Here is an 18,636-nt window from a genome sequence, read left to right on the forward strand (position 1 = left end):
CAACCTGAATGTACCATCTTTCTTCTTGACAAACAAAACAGGAGCTCCCCACGGTGATGTGCTTGGTCGAATGAAACCACGCTCTAAAAGTTCTTGTAATTGGCTCTGAAGTTCCTTCATTTCGCTAGGTGCGAGTCTGTATGGAGTACGAGCTATTGGTGCAGCTCCCGGTACAAGGTCTATTTGAAATTCAACGGATCGGTGTGGAGGTAGTCCTGGTAATTCTTTCGGAAATACATCGGGAAATTCTTTTGCGACGGGAATATCATTGATGTTCTTTTCTTCGGAATTGACTTTCTCGACGTGTGCTAGCACATCATAGCAACCTTTTCTTATTAGTTTTTGTGCCTTCAGGTTACTAATAAGATTTAACTTCGCGTTGCTCTTTTATCCGTACACCATTAAGGGTTTTCCTTTTTCTCGTATAATGCGTATTGCATTTTTGTAACAAACGATCTCTGCTTTCACTTCTTTCAACCAGTCCATACCGATTATCACATCAAAACTCCCTAACTCTACTGGTATCAAGTCAATCTTAAATGTTTCGCTAACCAGTTTAATTTCTCGATTCCGACATATATTATCTGCTGAAATTAATTTACCATTTGCTAATTCGAGTAAAAATTTACTATCCAAAGGCGTCAATGGGCAACTTAATTTAGCACAAAATTCTCTACTCATATAGCTTCTATCCACACCCGAATCAAATAAAACATAAGCAGATTTATCGTCAATAAGAAACGTACCCGTAACAAGCTTCGGGTCTTCCTATGCTTCTGCCGCATTAATATTGAAAACTCTTCCACGGCCCTGCCCATTAGTATTCCCCTGATTCGAGCAATTTCTAATAATGTGGCCCGGTTTTCCACATTTATAACAAACAGCGTTGGTATTACTTGCTCCGACACTATTCGTTTCGGCATTACTTGTTCCGGCATTATTTGCTCCCTTAGTTCTGTTAAACTTTGGTCCGTAGACCTCACACTTTGTCGTGCTATGACCATTTCTTTTACACCTGTTGCAAAATGTCGTGCAAAACCCCTGGTGATTTTCTTCACACCTATGACATGGCTGTTTTTGGTTTTTGTTGCCGTTGTTGTTATTGAGGTTGTTGTTGGGATTGTTATTGTTGTTGAAATGGTTGTTGTAGTTGTTGTTGTTGTTGGGATGTTTGTTGTAGTTATTGTTAGGATTGCGGTTATTGTTACGATTGTTGTTGCGGTTGTTGGGATAGTTGTTGCGATTGTGGTTTTAATTGTTATTGTTTTTGTACTGGTGACTCTTGTCACCGTTTTCCTCCCACTTCCTCTTGAGTTGTTTCGTGTTGGCTTCTTCGGCCGCATGCTCTTTAATTCTTCCCTCAATCTGATTTATGAGTTTATGAGCCATTCGACTTGCCTTCTGTATAGAAGCGGGCTCGTGTGAACTTACATCTTCTTGAATCCTTACTGGTAACCCTTTTACAAACGCGTCGATCTTCTCTTCTTCATCTTCGAATGCTCCCGGACACAATAGGCACAACTCTGTGAATCGTCGTTCATATGTGGTAACATCTAACCCTTGTCTTCGTAACTCTCTAAGTTCTGCCTTGAGTTTATTGACTTCGTTTCTAGGACGATACTGCTCGTTCATCAATTGCTTGAATGCCGACCACGGTAGTACGTAAGCAGCATTTTGTCCTACCTGTTCAAGATAGGTGTTCCACCACGTTAACGCAGTAATTGTGAAGGTATGCGTAGCGTACTTAACTTTGTCCTCTTCAGTACACTTACTTATGGCAAACACCGATTCGACTTTCTCGGTCCACCGTTTCAATCCAATTGGTCCTTCGGTTCCATCAAATTCCAAAGGTTTGCAGGTAGTGAATTCTTTGTAGGTGCATCCTACACGATTTCTTTCGCCGTTAGCTGCATTGCTAGATTCAGCGTTATTGTTGGTATGTAGCGCAGCCTGTACTGCGGCTATGTTTGCAGCAAGAAAAGTACGAAATTCCTCTTCGTTCATATTCATGGTGTGTCAAGTAGTCGGTGCCATTTCCTTCAAAATAGACAACTGAATCTTGTTAATCATACAGAATATTAAGAGGAGTCAATAGTATTTCGTTGCATAATATGAACTCATTTATAAAAGCTTTTTCTTCATATTAGCGTTTTATAAGTTTAAATTCAGGTACTACCTACCCGTTAAGTTCATACTTAGTAGCTAATATACAATTCAACTACTACAATTCCATATGAAAAACTGATTATAATAATATATCACATACAAATATTCTTCAAACTTACAACTTCGCTATATTACATATAACATGAAATATAGTACACTATGATACAGGACAGTTTTGAAGATAAATCTAGTTAATACGCAAGTTGTTCAGCAAAGGAAATAAAGACACGTAATTCATAAGTCCAGAAACAAGTCATGTATTCTGGTTTTACTAAGACGACTTCCCATCCTTGGTCTTGTGGAAAATAACCGTTATGACCATTGGATAGGCAGCATGTTGTAACATCGTCAAAAGGACGAGAGTTTAGTAATGTCCAACAGCCCCATAATAATCTAAAAACCTTGTTTCTGACCCCAACTACTGAATCCGTCACTTGTGGGAAGGTTTTATTTAAAAGTTGCAATCCGATGTTCTTTTTCTCAGTTTGGTAAGAAGCGAACATCACTAACCCGTAAGCATAACATGCTTCTTTATGTTGCATGTTAGAAGCTCTTTCTAATTCACGAAATCCTATGTTGGGATATGTTGAGTCAAAATAGGTTCTTAACCCGTAGCGTAAAATTGCATTTGGGTTCCCCGCATTTAACGCTTTAAATAAAACACGGCGTAACTTACGGTCTCCCCAATGTGATATACCCCACCTATCAAAGGAAAGCCTTTTATAAACTAAGGCATTTCTGGAAAGTGTTTCAAATGTTTAACAAGTTAATTTCGACATAACTAAATGTGCTGATGAATTCTGACCGACTCTAGATAAGATTTCCTCAATCATATCCTCTGGTAGGTCTTCTAAAATATTCGGTTATCTACCCTTAACGTCCATTTTGTTTTTATACTGTAAAATAGACAAGAATTAGATTCGGACTTTGTTCGTTTTCCTAATTTTCTAGGAATATATGGTGTTCCTCTAATACGAGCCGTCATTTTATATAATGGTTTAGAAAAACCTGGTGGTTTAGATGTTCCCGGGTCATTGTTACATTTTAGGAAATACGGATGTTGTCGATACATATAAAGTTCATCGGGGTTGGAATCGGGTTTCTCTATTTTTATACCTTTTCCCTTATTATTTTCTTTCGCTTTATTAAATTGGGTTGAGGTAATTTCTATAATATCATCGGAATCCTCATCGGGATCCGATTCATCAGAAAATTGGTAATCTTTCCAATATTTTTCTTCCTCGGCGGAAACACCATTGACCATTATTAACTTTGGTCCGTTGGTTGAGGATTTTATTTTATTTAATCGATTTACTATTGGTATCAATATTTCTTCCTCCGGAACCTCTTCTTCTTCTGGTTCCTCCTCTTCCGATTCCTCCTCTTCTGGTTCCTCTTCTTCCGGTTCCTCCTCTTCCGGTTCCTCCTCTTCCGGTTCCTCTTCGGGAATTTGTGAATCTTCGCAAAATATATTCGACTCTTCATTATTATTAGGTGAATCAATGGGATTTGTACTAGAGGTAGACATCTATCACACAATATCAAACACGTTAAGAGATTAATATATCACATAATATTTACATGTTAATAATATATAGTTTCCAACAAAAAAAATGTTAAGCAATCGTTTTTGAAGAAAAACACGATCGAAGTCCAGACTCACTAATGCATCCTAACAAACTCGGTAAGTCACACTAATGCAATTTTCTGGTTCTCTAAGACCAACGCTCTGATACCAACTGAAATGTCCCGTTCATATTGATTATAAACGTTCCATATTAATTGATTTCGTCGCGAGGTTTTGACCTCTATATGAGACGTTTTTCAAAGACTGCATTCATTTTTAAAACAACCATAACCTTTATTTTATCGATAAAGGTTTAAAAAGCATTACGTAGATTATCAAATAATGATAATCTAAAATATACCATTTACACACGACCATTACATAATGGTTTACAATAAGAATATATTACATCAAAAATAAGTTTTTTGAATGCAGTTTTTACATAATATCATACAAGCATGGACTCCAAATCTTGTCCTTATTTTAGTATGCAATAGCGGAAGCTCTTAAAAATCACCTGAGAATAAACATGCTTAAAACGTCAACAAAAAATGTTGGTGAGTTATAGGTTTAACCTATATATTATCAAATCATAATAATAGACCACAAGATTTCATATTTCAATATACATCCCATACATAGAGATAAAATTCATTCATATGGTGAACACCTGGTAACCGACATTAACAAGATGCATATAAGAATATCCCCTATCATTCCGGGAAATCCTTCGGACATGATAAAAACGAATTCGAAGTACTAAAGCATCCGGTACTTTGGATGGGGTTCGTTAGGCCCAATAGATCTATCTTTAGGATTCGCGTCAATTAGTAGATCGGTTTACTAATTCTTAGGCTACCAAGCAAAAGGGGCATATTCGGCTTCGATCATTCACCCTTATAATGTAGTTTCATTTACTTGTGTCTATTTCATAAAACATTTATAAAACTGCATGTATTCTCATCCCAAAATATTAGATTTTAAAAGTGGGACTATAACTCACTTTCATAGATTTTTACTTCGTCAGGAAGTAAGACTTGGCCACTGGTCGATTCACGAACCTATAACAAATATGTACATATATATCAAAGTATGTTCAAAATATATTTACAACACTTTTAATACCTTTTGATGTTTTAAGTTTATTAAGTCAGCTGTCCTCGTTAATAACCTACAACTAGTTGTCCACAATTAGATGTACAGAAAATAAATCGATATATATATATATATATATATATATATATATATATATATATATATATATATATATATATATATATATATATATATATATATATATATATATATATATATATATATATATATATATATATATATTATCTTGAATCAATCCACGACCCAGTGTATACACGTCTCAGGCTAGATCACAACTCAAAGTATATATATTTTTGGAATCAACCTCAACCCTGTGTAGCTAACTCCGACATTACTGCATATAGAGTGTCTATGGTTGTTCCAAATAATACATACACATGGGTCGATATGATATCTCAAAACATTTACATACGTGTCTATGGTATCCCAAGATTACATAATATATTAGAATACATGTATAATACAATATAAGTTAGCTAGGATATGATTAATATAGATTTGTTACCAATTTTCACGTAGCTACAACAAGAAAAAATATCCAATCTTGTTTTACCCATAACTTATTCGTTTTAAATCCGTTTTGAGTGAATCAAATTGCTATGGTTTCATATTGACCTCTATTTTATGAATCTAGACAGAAAAAGTATAGGTTTATAGTCAGAAATATAAGTTACAAGTCATTTTTGTAAAGGTAGTCATTTCAGTCGAAAGAACGACGTCTAGATGACCATTTTGGAAAACATACTTTCACTTTGAGTTTAACTATAATTTTTGGATATAGTTTCATGTTCATAAGAAAAATCATTTTCCCAGAATAACAACTTTTAAATCAAAGTTTATCATAGTTTTTAATTATCAAACCCAAAACAGCCCGCGGTGTTACTACGACGGCGTATATCCGGTTTTACGGTGTTTTTCGTGTTTTCCGGTTTTAAATCATTAAGTTAGCATATCATATAGATATAGAACATGTGTTTAGTTGATTTTAAAAGTCAAGTTAGAAGTATTAACTTTTGTTTGCGAACAAGTTTAGAATTAACTAAACTATGTTCTAGTGATTACATGTTCAAATCTTCGAATAAGATAGTTTTATATGTATGAATCGAATGATGTTATGAACATCATTACTACCTCAAGTTTAGTAGGTAAATCTACTAGAAGTGACAAGAAATGATCTAGCTTCAAAGGATCTTGGATGGCTTGAAAGTTCTTGAAGTAGAATCATGACACGAAAACAAGTTCAAGTAAGATTTCCACTCGAAATAAGATTGTTATAGTTATAGAAATTGAATCAAAGTTTGAATATGAGTATTACCTTGTATTAGAAAGATATCTTACTGTAATAAGAAAGATTTCTTGAGGTTGGATGATCACTCTACAAGATTGGAAGTAAGCTAGCAAACTTGGAAGTATTCTTGATTTTATGAAACTAGAACTTGTAGAATTTATGAAGAACACTTAGAACTTGAAGATAGAACTTGAGAGAGATCAATTAGATGAAGAAAATTGAAGAATGAAAGTGTTTGTAGGTGTTTTTGGTTGTTGGTATATGGATTAGATATAAAGGATGTATAATTTTGTTTATATGTAAATAAGTCATGAATGATTACTCATATTTTTGTAATTTTATGAGATATTTCATGCTAGTTGCCAAATGATGGTTCCCATATGTGTTAGGTGACTCACATGGGCTTCTAAGAGCTGATCATTGGAGTGTATATACCAATAGTACATACATCTAAAAGCTGTGTATTGTACGAGTACGAATACGGGTGTATACGAGTAGAATTGTTGATGAAACTGAACGAGGATGTAATTGTAAGCATTTTTGTTAAGTAGAAGTATTTTGATAAGTGTCTTGAAGTCTTTCAAAAGTGTATGAATACATATTAAAACACTACATGTATATACATTTTAACTGAGTCGTTAAGTCATCGTTAGTCGTTACATGTAAATGTTGATTTGAAACCTTTAAGTTAACGATCTTGTTAAATGTTGTTAATCCATTGTTTATTAAATCAAATGAGATGTTAAATTATTACATTATCATGATATCATGATGTATTAATATATCTTAATATGATATATATACATTAAATGTCGTTACAACGATAATCGTTACATATATGTGTCGTTTCAAAATCATTAAGTTAGTAGTCTTGTTTTTACATATGTAGTTCATTGTTAATATACTTAATGATATGTTTACTTATCATAATATCATGTTAAATATATATATATATATATATATATATATATATATATATATATGTCATCATATAGTTTTTACAAGTTTTAACGTTCGTGAATCACCGGTCAACTTGGATGGTCAAATGTCTATACGAAACCTATTTCAATTAATCAAGTCGTAACAAGTTTGATTGCTTAACATGATGGAAACACTTAATCATGTAAATATCAATTTCATTTAATATATATAAACATGGAAAAGTTCGGGTCACTACATTCAACACAAAACTTCCAGATTTATACAATCTACAATTGCAAAGAACAATTATCTTTTTGTCAAGACGATTATTCATACTAGTCTTATCCTAATAGTGATTTCGTGTAACCCGTGACCAAGTGGGTCGAAATACTCTATTAAGAAAGTGTTCACACGATTCTAGTATCAATCCGGTTGTTGATTCTTTACCCACTATAATCCGTATTTCTCCAACATGGGACAATTAACATAAATCTTATATTCTCATCTCCTCCTACTAATCAAATTTAGCCATAAATAATCAAATCAAAAGCGCACATTTGAATCATTAATGGCTAATAGCTTGTACATGATTCAAAAAGAAGATGATGACTACGACTTTGACCAGGTATACGGTATAAATTTTTTCGCAGCTCATACTCTGATGTACGCAGCTCAGCGGTATTACTCGTCGACTATTTTTAACCCTTCCATAACCACCACAAAATATTAATCCTAAATAGAATTCGAACATGTCACCTGTGTAATTGAGAATAGCTAATAATTGACAATTTCAAAATAATTTAATTCTTTTTTTTAACAACGATTGGGATTATCCGAGGGGGACTAAATCACCCGTTGCGATCATATCCCGTTTCAACTATGCCAATGCAGTGATAATAACCCCGCCCCCATCGCTGCGCGGGAGGAAACCTTGAAACTGATCCAAGGGCACGGCCAAGTAAAACTCCTCCTCCCCTTTACCCCCAAAATGATATGGAAAATGTGTCATGAGTGGATACTTTATGGCAGAGATGAAATTGTGTTTTTAATATGTAGCCAACGAGGATCGAACTCCTGAACACCCCTAAAGGAGGCAGGCCACCAATCGCCGGACCACATCACAACTTTTAATTTAATTCTTACTTTTCATATTATAGATATATACGGTGTACCACATCAATTCATCACTATTACTTTACTTATACCATGTATTTTTTTTTTTTTTTTTTTTTTTGTGACTAAAACCCTCTGTCGAGATTGGGGAATTATAAATATATATATTCACTTAGAAAAAGTAAAATTGACACTGTAACTCCGTCACTAATCTTGACGTTTTTAGCTTCCACGCGATTTATACTAAATGAATAAATATACTTTGCTAACGATATAACATGTGAACCATTCACTGGATGATTTGGCGCTCAATATGCTTACCTACAAGTCGTGGGTTCGAGACACGGTAGGTTTCTTTTTTTTTTTGAAATCACACTAACCTAAAACTTGTTTATATTCAACTTAAGAACCTATGTCTCTTTATTTACGAAAGACACTACTTCTAGAACCGAAAATATTTTGAAACCCTACCAATAAGAATCTGTTCTAAAACTGGTATTTTAACTTCAAAACTGATTCTTTTTTCTATTCTATGTAGTTATTATAAATCATTAACTCTGGCTTCGTGACTCCTGACCTTGAAAGAATGGATTCCGAGACCAGGACCCTTTTTCATAACTTACGCTCGTTGCATACCTTGGTCCACTAATGTATGAATAGCTTTTTCCGTTACAATTTGTGTAGCAAATGCTGTCCCTCTTTTTATACCCCGAAATCCACAAATTGTTATGGCTTCGGCAAGTTTTTTATTAGAGGCTTAGGAAAATGAAGTAGCCCCAAGTGTGAGTGAACTCCCTCTACTTCTGTGCACAATGATGGGTCTAGAAATGGTAGTCACTGGTGTCATTAACTAAAAGCAAATTTTTTTTTGTATTATATGATTTATTTCAATGTTCTTACTCAAAAAACGTTACTATATTCACTGGTGTCACTGGTTAAAAACTAAAAAAGAATTTTTTTTAATTAAATCGCGTATTTTACTAGTAGCGCGTGCTACTGGTTCATGGCCATTTAAGTCCGCCCTTATTCGTCCAATATGACTTTTGTGATTTTTCGAGAAGGGGGAGTAAAAAAGGAAAAATAAATGCATAGTTAACTTTTGCTTCTTTATTATTTCCCACCACATGATTAGATGCTCTGTTTATTTGTCGTGATTTGCACATTGCACAAGCAATTGAACCCGTTAATTTTCAGGATCAACTGTAGTGTTACCATTTACGGCTGTACATTATAAACATGAGTCATTGTACTTGCAACAAGTTATCTTTAGCATTTATAGCTCTCATAATATCACAACCGAATATATGTCCTTTATTCATGAATGGGTTGATGATGGATGTTTAATATAGTTTTCTTTTGCGTTTACGATGTTAGTATCAAATAAAAATAGTGTTTGTGAAATTTAATTATTGGTGAAATTTATATGTCACGATTGAACGAATGCATTTGATTAATCAATGATCAGTCAAGGTGTATCGTGTTAACCTACGAATTATTAGACAACTATCAACCATGACATCTTCCCAGTGGCGACTCCACTTGAAGTTAAGTGGGGTCAAAGGACCCCATTAAATAAATTTTTTTATACATCAAATACTATTAAAATTATATAGGACACCACTAAATTTATAGATAGGACCCCATGTATTTTAAGAATTAATGATTTGTATGGAAGTAAATGGCCATTCTTTATGAAAAAAAATTAGAAAGTACCACTCAAATTGAATAGGACCCCATTGAATTTACATTCTAGAATCGCCACTGCATCTTCCCATCGTTATTATTTGGAGGTTAAGTTAGGATCGTCTTCCGACTAGACTTAACCTTTCAAGGTGGGGATTGGAGACTTAAAAGAATTAATTGTGTTTTACGCGCCCACCGGGTTGACTCCATCGACCATGTTCAGTTTTCATGTTCAGTGACTTCCACTCTATGGCTCAAAATTCAAGATTTGGTTGAACATGCAGTTGCCGAGGTTCGATTCATGGTCTTTGTGTAGGGAGTGGTTCGATGCCTTACACATCCCTACGAAATCGAAGAATATTATTTATGTCATATCCACGTCTTTATTATGGCATATTTGGAGGTTCCGAAATGATGTCTTGTTTGCTAACATGTCGTTGAAGAAAGAGTTACTATTTGACTATATCCGGTTGGTATCGTTTAATTGGATTTGAAACAGAAGTTCTTATAATTTTTGTTGAGATTCATGGCTCATGAAGCCATTGTAATGCTTGTATTTCGTTTTTTCTCTCTTCCCTTACTTCTCGTTAGTGAGGTGAAGGCTGGTTATTAATAAAAATTTGTTGTTCCAAAAAAAAAAAAAAAAATGCATCTTCTGCCAACGACAATAACAATAAAACTCAATCCCACATAAGTGGCGGTATGAGTGAGGTAAGATATAGACAATTCTTCTCCTAAGATATTAGAATAAAGAGAAGTCATTTCTCTACCCAGAGTGAAACATCCTAAGGGGAGAGAAAATTCTCTCTCTCAATGTTCTATGGATATAGATTTGCTTTCGAATGGATATCCGACAAATAAGTAGGTTAAAAATAAAATAAAATAAAAAAGTGTGAAACGCCATGAGAATTGTAGAATCAAATTTCCATGAATTTTAAACATGCATGAAGTTTAATTTAGACTCTAAGCGACATACATCTTCTTATATGAGGCACTACACCACAAAACATGAAACATTATTTATTTATTATTTTGGCCCATCTGAAATGTCCCGTTCATATTGATTATAAACGTTTCATATTAATTGGTTTCGTTGCGAGGTTTTGACCTCTATATGAAACGTTTTTCAAAGAGTGCATTCGATTTTAAAAACAACCATAACCTTTATTTTTATCGATATAGGTTTAAAAGCATAACATAGATTATCAAGTAATGATAATCTAAAATAGAACGTTTACACACGACCATTACATAATGGTTTACAATAATATTACACAACGATTTAAATATTCGAATGCAGTTTTTAAACAATATATTACAAGCATGCTGACTCCAATTCTTGTCCTTAAATTAGCATGCAACAGCGAAAGCTCTTAACAATCACCTGAGAATAAACATGCTTAAAACGTCAACAAAAATGTTGGTGAGTTATAGGTTTAACCTATAGTTATCAAATCGTAATAATAATAGGCCACAAGATTTCATTCTTCATAAATAACCATATGTATAAAAATCATTCATATGTTTGAACACCTGGTAACCGACATTAACAAAATGCATCTAGAATATCCCCAAAACAGAACCACTCGTCTGTAGAGAAAAATCGAAGTACTAAAGCAGTTCAAATTCTCTGACTGGGGCTTGTCAAAGCCCGTAGATCTACCTTTAGAATTCGCGTCAATTAGTGGCAATTATAATAAACACTAATTCATGGGTTACCAAGTTCAACAAGGGCGATATCCGGTATAGCAATTCAACATAGAATGTAGTTTCCATTACTTGTGCCTATTTTGTAAAATCATTCATAAAACTGCATATATTCTCATCCCAAAAATATTAGATTTTAAAAGTGGGACTATAACTCACTTTCACAGATTCTTAATTCGTCGAGAATTAGACTTGGCCACTGGTCGACTCACGAACCTATAACAAATACATGCATATATATCAAAGTATGATCGAAATATATTCACAACATTTTTATTACGTGTTGAAGTTTTAAGTTGTTAAGTTAGCAGTCCAACGTTAGTAGTCTACAATTAGTAGTCCAAGGTTAGTAGTACATAAATAAATCAATATATATTCTCGAATCAATCCACGCCCCAGTGTATACACGTCTCAGACTCGATCACAACTCAAAGTATATATATTATTTTGAAATCAACCTCGACCCTTTATATGCTAACTCGAGCATTACCACGATATAGAGTGACTTACGGTTGTTCCAAATAATATATATATATATATATATATATATATATATATATATATATATATATATATATATATATATATATATATATATATATATATATATATATATATATATATGACGTCGATATGATATGTCAAAACAATTGTATAAGTGTCTATGGTCTATCAAGACATGTATAATACAAGAAAGTTAGTTAAGATATAGTTAGTATAGGTTTGTTACCAAATTTTACGTATGATAATGCTAAAAACGAACATATATTTCATAGCATTATTCCTCAAGAAAGACAAGCTTTTAGTTGCAATGGTTCTATTTACAAGTGATATTCGTTTAAATAATAAAAGGTGAAGACAGAAGACAGATTCGACGATTTGAAGACGCAAACGACCAAAAAGCTCAAAAGAACAAAAGACAATCAAAAAGGTTCCAATTATTGATAAGAAACGTCTCGAAATCACAAGAGTACAAGATTCAAAACACAAAGTACAAGATATTAAATTGTACGCGAGGACGTTCGAAAATCCGGAACCGGGACCAGAGTCAACTCTTAACGCTCGACGCAACGGACTAAAAATTACAAGTTAACTATATATATAAATATAATATAATATATAATTAATTATATTAATTATATATATATTATATATATATATTAAAAACCGTCGGCAGCAGGAAACTCCAAGGGTGTGAGCTGTAAATATATCTCCGCGACTCGCGGAGTTTTAAGGGCATTTTGCCGCGAGTCGCGGAGCCCCAAATTTCAAGTCTGGCTATAAAGCCAACCGAATTCTGATCAAAATCAACATATCTTTTTCTCTTCCTCTTCATACGTAAATATATTTATATTTATAATTTATATTTTAATTTTAATTATAATTCTAATAATAAGGGTATGTTAGCGAATGTTGTAAGGGTGTAAGTCGAAATTCTGTCCGTGTAACGCTACGCTATTTTTAATCATTGTAAGTTATGTTCAACCTTTTTATATTAATGTCTCGTAGCTAAGTTATTATTATGCTTATTTAAAACGAAGTAATCATGATGTTGGGCTAATTACTAAAATTGGGTAATTGGGCTTTGTACCATAATTGGGGTTTGGACAAAAGAACGACACTTGTGGAAACTAGACTATGGGCTATTAATGGGCTTTATATTTGTTTAACTAAATGAAAGTTTGTTAATGTTAATATAAAGATTTACAATTGGGCGTCCCTATAAATTACCATATAAACTCGATCGGACACGATGGGCGGGGTATTTATATGTACGAATAATCGTTCATTTAACCGGACACGGGAATGGATTAATAGCCACTAGAATAATTAAAACAGGGGTGAAATTACATTCAAGGGTAATTGGTGTAATTGTTAACAAAGTAGTAAAACCTTGGTTTACACGCAGTCGATAACCTGGTGTATTCATTAAACAAAGCATTAAAACCTTGTTACAATTCGAATCCCCAATTAGTTGGAATATTTATCTTCGGGTATAATAATAATTTGACAAGGACACTTGCAATTTATATTTATGACTGATGGACTGTTATGGACAAAAACCAGACGGACATATTGAATAATCCAGGACAAAGGACAATTAACCCAAGGGCATAAAACTAAAATCAACACGTCAAACATCATGATTACGGAAGTTTAAATAAGCATAATTCTTTTATTTCATATTTAATTTCCTTTATTTTATATTTAATTGCACTTCTAATTATCGCACTTTTATTTATTGTTATTTTATTTAATCGCACTTTTAATTATCGTACCTTTTAATTATCGTAATTTTATTTTATCGCATTTTTATTCGCAATTTCATTATCGTTATTTACTTTACGCTTTAATTTAAGTCTTGTATTTATTTTATATTTTACATTAGGTTTTAACTGCGACTAAAGTTTTAAAATCGACAAACCGGTCATTAAACGGTAAAAACCCCCCTTTATAATAATAATATCACTTATATATATATTTGTATTTTTATAAAAGTAAACTAATATAGCGTTGAGCTTTGTTTAAAGATTTCCCTGTGGAACGAACCGGACTTACTAAAAACTACACTACTGTACGATTAGGTACACTGCCTATAAGTGTTGTAGCAAGGTTTAAGTATATCCATTCTATAAATAAATAAATATCTTGTGTAAAATTGTATCGTATTTAATAGTATTTCCTAGTAAAAAATAAACTATTTTATATACACCTCGTTCGACATCAAGTATTTTTGGCGCCGCTGCCGGGGAATGTACTCTTAAACGCCGGAAGCGCAACGCTAATATAAAAAAAAGATTTTTAGTTACTTTTATTAAAAATTCGTTTTTGTAAAAATACGTTTTAAATATTCAAAAATATAAAAAGAAAAACAAAAATATATGTATTTTTAAGATTTTGTAAATATTTAAGTTTTATAAGTTTCTTTATTTTTATTTTAGTTTATAAAAATATAAGTTTTATTTTAAAATCGTTTATTTAAATTAAAAACAGAAAATACAAAATAAAAAAAAAATAAAAAAAAAAATAAAGAAAAACGCGTAAAAAGTAAAACCTGTCAACTGAATTCTGGATCCCCGCGACTCGCGGGGATTTCTTCTTTATTTACCGCGACTCGCGGAGGGCTTCTGACACACGGACAAAACCCTAATCAAGCATTGATTACGGGTATTTTTAATTATTATTATTAAAACCTAATTACTATTATTATTAATATTAGTTTTAATTTTACTTTTACTTTTTATTTATATATTTTAGTTTAATTAGTTTTATTAAATTGTAAAATTAATAGTTTTATAAAATAAATAATATAAAAATAATATTTTTATAAAAATTGTACTTTTTACAACTTTTTGTATATTTTTATAATTTTGTCCCTTTTTAATCGTTGTAACGTAATATTTGTATTTTTTAGCTCATATTTAATTTTAAACTTAGTTTTTGCTATAGTTATTTTTACTCCTAGATTTTTAGGCTTTGCCGTAGAATTCCTTAAGTGCTTTTTCTTTAAACTAAGATTTAGGTGCTTTAGAATTTTGCGACGCCTTTTTAAGTTTTAGTTTCTTTTTAAGTTATTTCCATTTGGGATTTAGTTTTTCCTTGTAAGCTTTAATATTTTTAGACCGTTTACTATGTATCAATTATCATTCCAATTAGTAATTTCAATTTGCGATTATAATTTTAAGTTAGTTGTAGTAATAAGGTTAGGTTAGTAAAGTATTTTTAAGTTTTTATAAGTTTCTTTTATTTTTCCGTCGTCTTTTATTTTTCAACCATTTTTTCTTTTTCAACCTTTATCGACAAACTCTTTTTCTCTCTTATTTCTCGCTATTCTAGTTTTAGGACTTAGAATTTTTTCTACTTCTTATCTAAATTTCTAAAAATTACGAAAATTTATTTTAAGTGGTTAAATTGATAGACATCAAAATTTTCTGGTTCGTAGTAATAGTTGGATTTGTACGTGGACCGGGTTATTGGAGCCAAACAGTCCTCAATTATATTGAGACCAAACGAATCCTGCCCCTCTGCTGCATCTTTTGGCTATTCGAAACGTGGGCAAAATCAGAAAAGTCTATTGATTGGATAACTTATTATAATTTTTCTTTCCTTTTTAAAACTAATAGGATATTCAGTGAATGCACCGAGCAAGACGTTCATCACCTTTTGTACGTTCACCACCTGTAACTCGATCAAGACATCGTTTAACAAATATAACCGCCGTTGATTTTTCTTTAGAATCGTCATCCAGTCGACCAAGTACTTCAGTTCAAATTTCCGATAATCCATTTTTTGAACCCGACCTCACAATTGAGAATCCAGAAAATATTCAGGAACGGTTCGTAGATCCTGAACCACTAAACTTTCCTCCGGAACCACCAATCATTCAAACAGAGATTGTTGAGGAACGAACCATTAAATCTGAAGCATCTAGTGATACCAATTCAACAAATTCAATTATGGAGAATCTGGAACCTTTAAGTATGGAAGACCGAATGAGAGCTAAACGCACTGGCCAAGGTCACGCAATTACTCATCCAGACATTAATGCGCCAGATTATGAAATCAAAGGACAAATTCTACACATGGTGACTAATCAATGCCAATTTAGTGGTGCGCCGAAGGAAGATCCAAATGAACATCTACGTACCTTTAATAGGATCTGCACACTATTTAAAATACGAGAAGTGGAGGATGAACAGATATATCTCATGTTATTTCCCTGGACTTTAAAGGGAGAAGCCAAAGATTGGTTGGAATCGTTACCTGAAGGGGCGATTGATACATGGGACGTTTTAATTGACAAATTTCTTAAACAATTCTTTCCTGCATCTAAAGCCGTAAGACTTCAAGCAGAAATTGTTACGTTCACACAGAAGCCAAATGAAACTCTATATGAGGCGTGGACAAGATATGGAAAGTTGTTAAGAGGATGTCCGCAACATGGTTTAGACACCTGTCAAATAGTACAAATATTCTACCAAGGATGCGACATCACTACAAGGAAAGACATAGATATAGCAGCTGGTGGTTCGATTATGAAGAAAACCGAAACTGATGCTTACAAAATTATTGATAATACTGCTTCCCACTCACATGAGTGGCACCAAGAAAAAGATATCATTAGATCATCTAAAGCAGCTAGAGCCGATTCTAGCCATGACTTAGATTCCATTTCGGCAAAGATAGATGCTTTCGAAAGACGAATGGAAAAGATGACTAAAGATATTCATGCAATACGAATTAGTTGTGAGCAGTGTGGAGGACCACATTTGACAAAAGATTGTCTCAGTATTGAATTAACAATGGAACAAAGAGAGAATATTTCATACATAAACCAAAGGCCTGGAAATAATTATCAGAATAATTATCAACCGCCAAGACCGATTTACAATCAAAACCAGAATTATAACCGAAATATTCCATACAACAACCAACAAGGTCCTAGCAATCAACAAGTATCCAATAATACTTATAATCAGCAAAGACCGAATTTTCAAAACAAACCACCACAACAAACCGATGATAAAAAGCCAAATTTAGAAGATATGATGACGAAGCTAGTTGAAACTCAAACGCAGTTTTTCACATCTCAAAAACAAACTAATGAACAAAATGCTCAAGCATTTAGAAATCAACAAGCTTCTATTCAAAATCTGGAACAAGAAGTAAGTAACCTAGCAAGGTTAATAGGTGAAAGAAAACCGGGAAGTCTACCTAGTGATACAAATGCTAACCCCCGGAATGAAACAGCTAAAGCTATTACCACAAGAAGTGGTACAACACTTAAATCACCTGAAATACCTGTAACTTCTGATGAAACTATTCCTACTCCACAAGAACCACAACCTGATCAAGATAAGGAACAAGAACCGGTAATTGAAAAGGTTAATGAAAATAACAAAGTTAAGGATAAACCTTATGTTAAACCATATCAACCACCACTTCCTTATCCAAGTAAAATGAAGAAAGAAAAACTTGAAGCCGAGCAATCCAAATTCCTGGATATGTTTAAACAGATAAATGTAAATCTTCCTTTCATTGATGTGATTTCAGGAATGCCAAGGTATGCTAAATTCTTGAAAGATCTAATCACGAATAGAAAGAAAATGGAAGAACTCTCGGCTGTTACTATGAATGCTAATTGTTCAGCAGTGCTGTTGAATAAGATACCAGAAAAACTATCTGATCCAGGAAGTTTCACAATTCCATGTTTTCTGGGTAGTCTTAGTTCAATAGAAGCATTAGCAGATTTAGGTGCTAGTATAAATCTAATGCCGTATTCACTATACGCTAAACTAGACCTTGGAGAATTGAAACCAACCAGAATAAGCATACAACTAGCCGATAGATCAATAAAATATCCTAGAGGGATAATGGAGAACATGCTAGTTAAAGTTGGTACTTTAGTATTTCCAGTAGATTTTGTTGTTTTGGACATGGAAGAAGATTCTCAAGTTCCTCTCATATTAGGAAGACCATTCTTAAACACGGCTAAAGCAATGATAGACGTGTTCGGTAAGAAACTGACCCTAAGTATAGAGGATGAGAGTGTTACCTTTTCAGTTGATAGAGCAATGCAACAACCACAATCTGCAGATGATACATGTTATTATATTCAAACTATAGATGCACATGCAGAATTATTAGAAGAATTTCCAGAATTACAAGGAACAGGAGAATGTTCTTTAGGAGAAGGTAATGAACCAATTGATGAAGCTGAAATGTTAGCTACACTTATAGCTAATGGATATGAACCAACAACAGAAGAAATTCAAATGCTAAAAGAAGAAGACAGATATCGATATAAATCATCGATAGAAGAACCTCCGAAATTAGAGTTAAAGCCACTTCCAAACCATTTGGAATACGCTTATTTACATGGTGAATCTGAATTACCTGTAATAATATCGTCTTCTCTTACTGAAAATGAGAAATCACAACTCATTTCTGTGTTGAAAGCTCATAAACCAGCCATTGCATGGAAGATTCATGATATTAAAGGAATAAGTCCTTCGTATTGCACACATAAAATCCTTATGGAAGAAGGTCATAAAACGTATGTGCAACGCCAACG

Source organism: Rutidosis leptorrhynchoides, chromosome 2 (assembly GCF_046630445.1).
Source record: "Rutidosis leptorrhynchoides isolate AG116_Rl617_1_P2 chromosome 2, CSIRO_AGI_Rlap_v1, whole genome shotgun sequence".
Classification (NCBI taxonomy): Eukaryota; Viridiplantae; Streptophyta; class Magnoliopsida; order Asterales; family Asteraceae; genus Rutidosis; species Rutidosis leptorrhynchoides.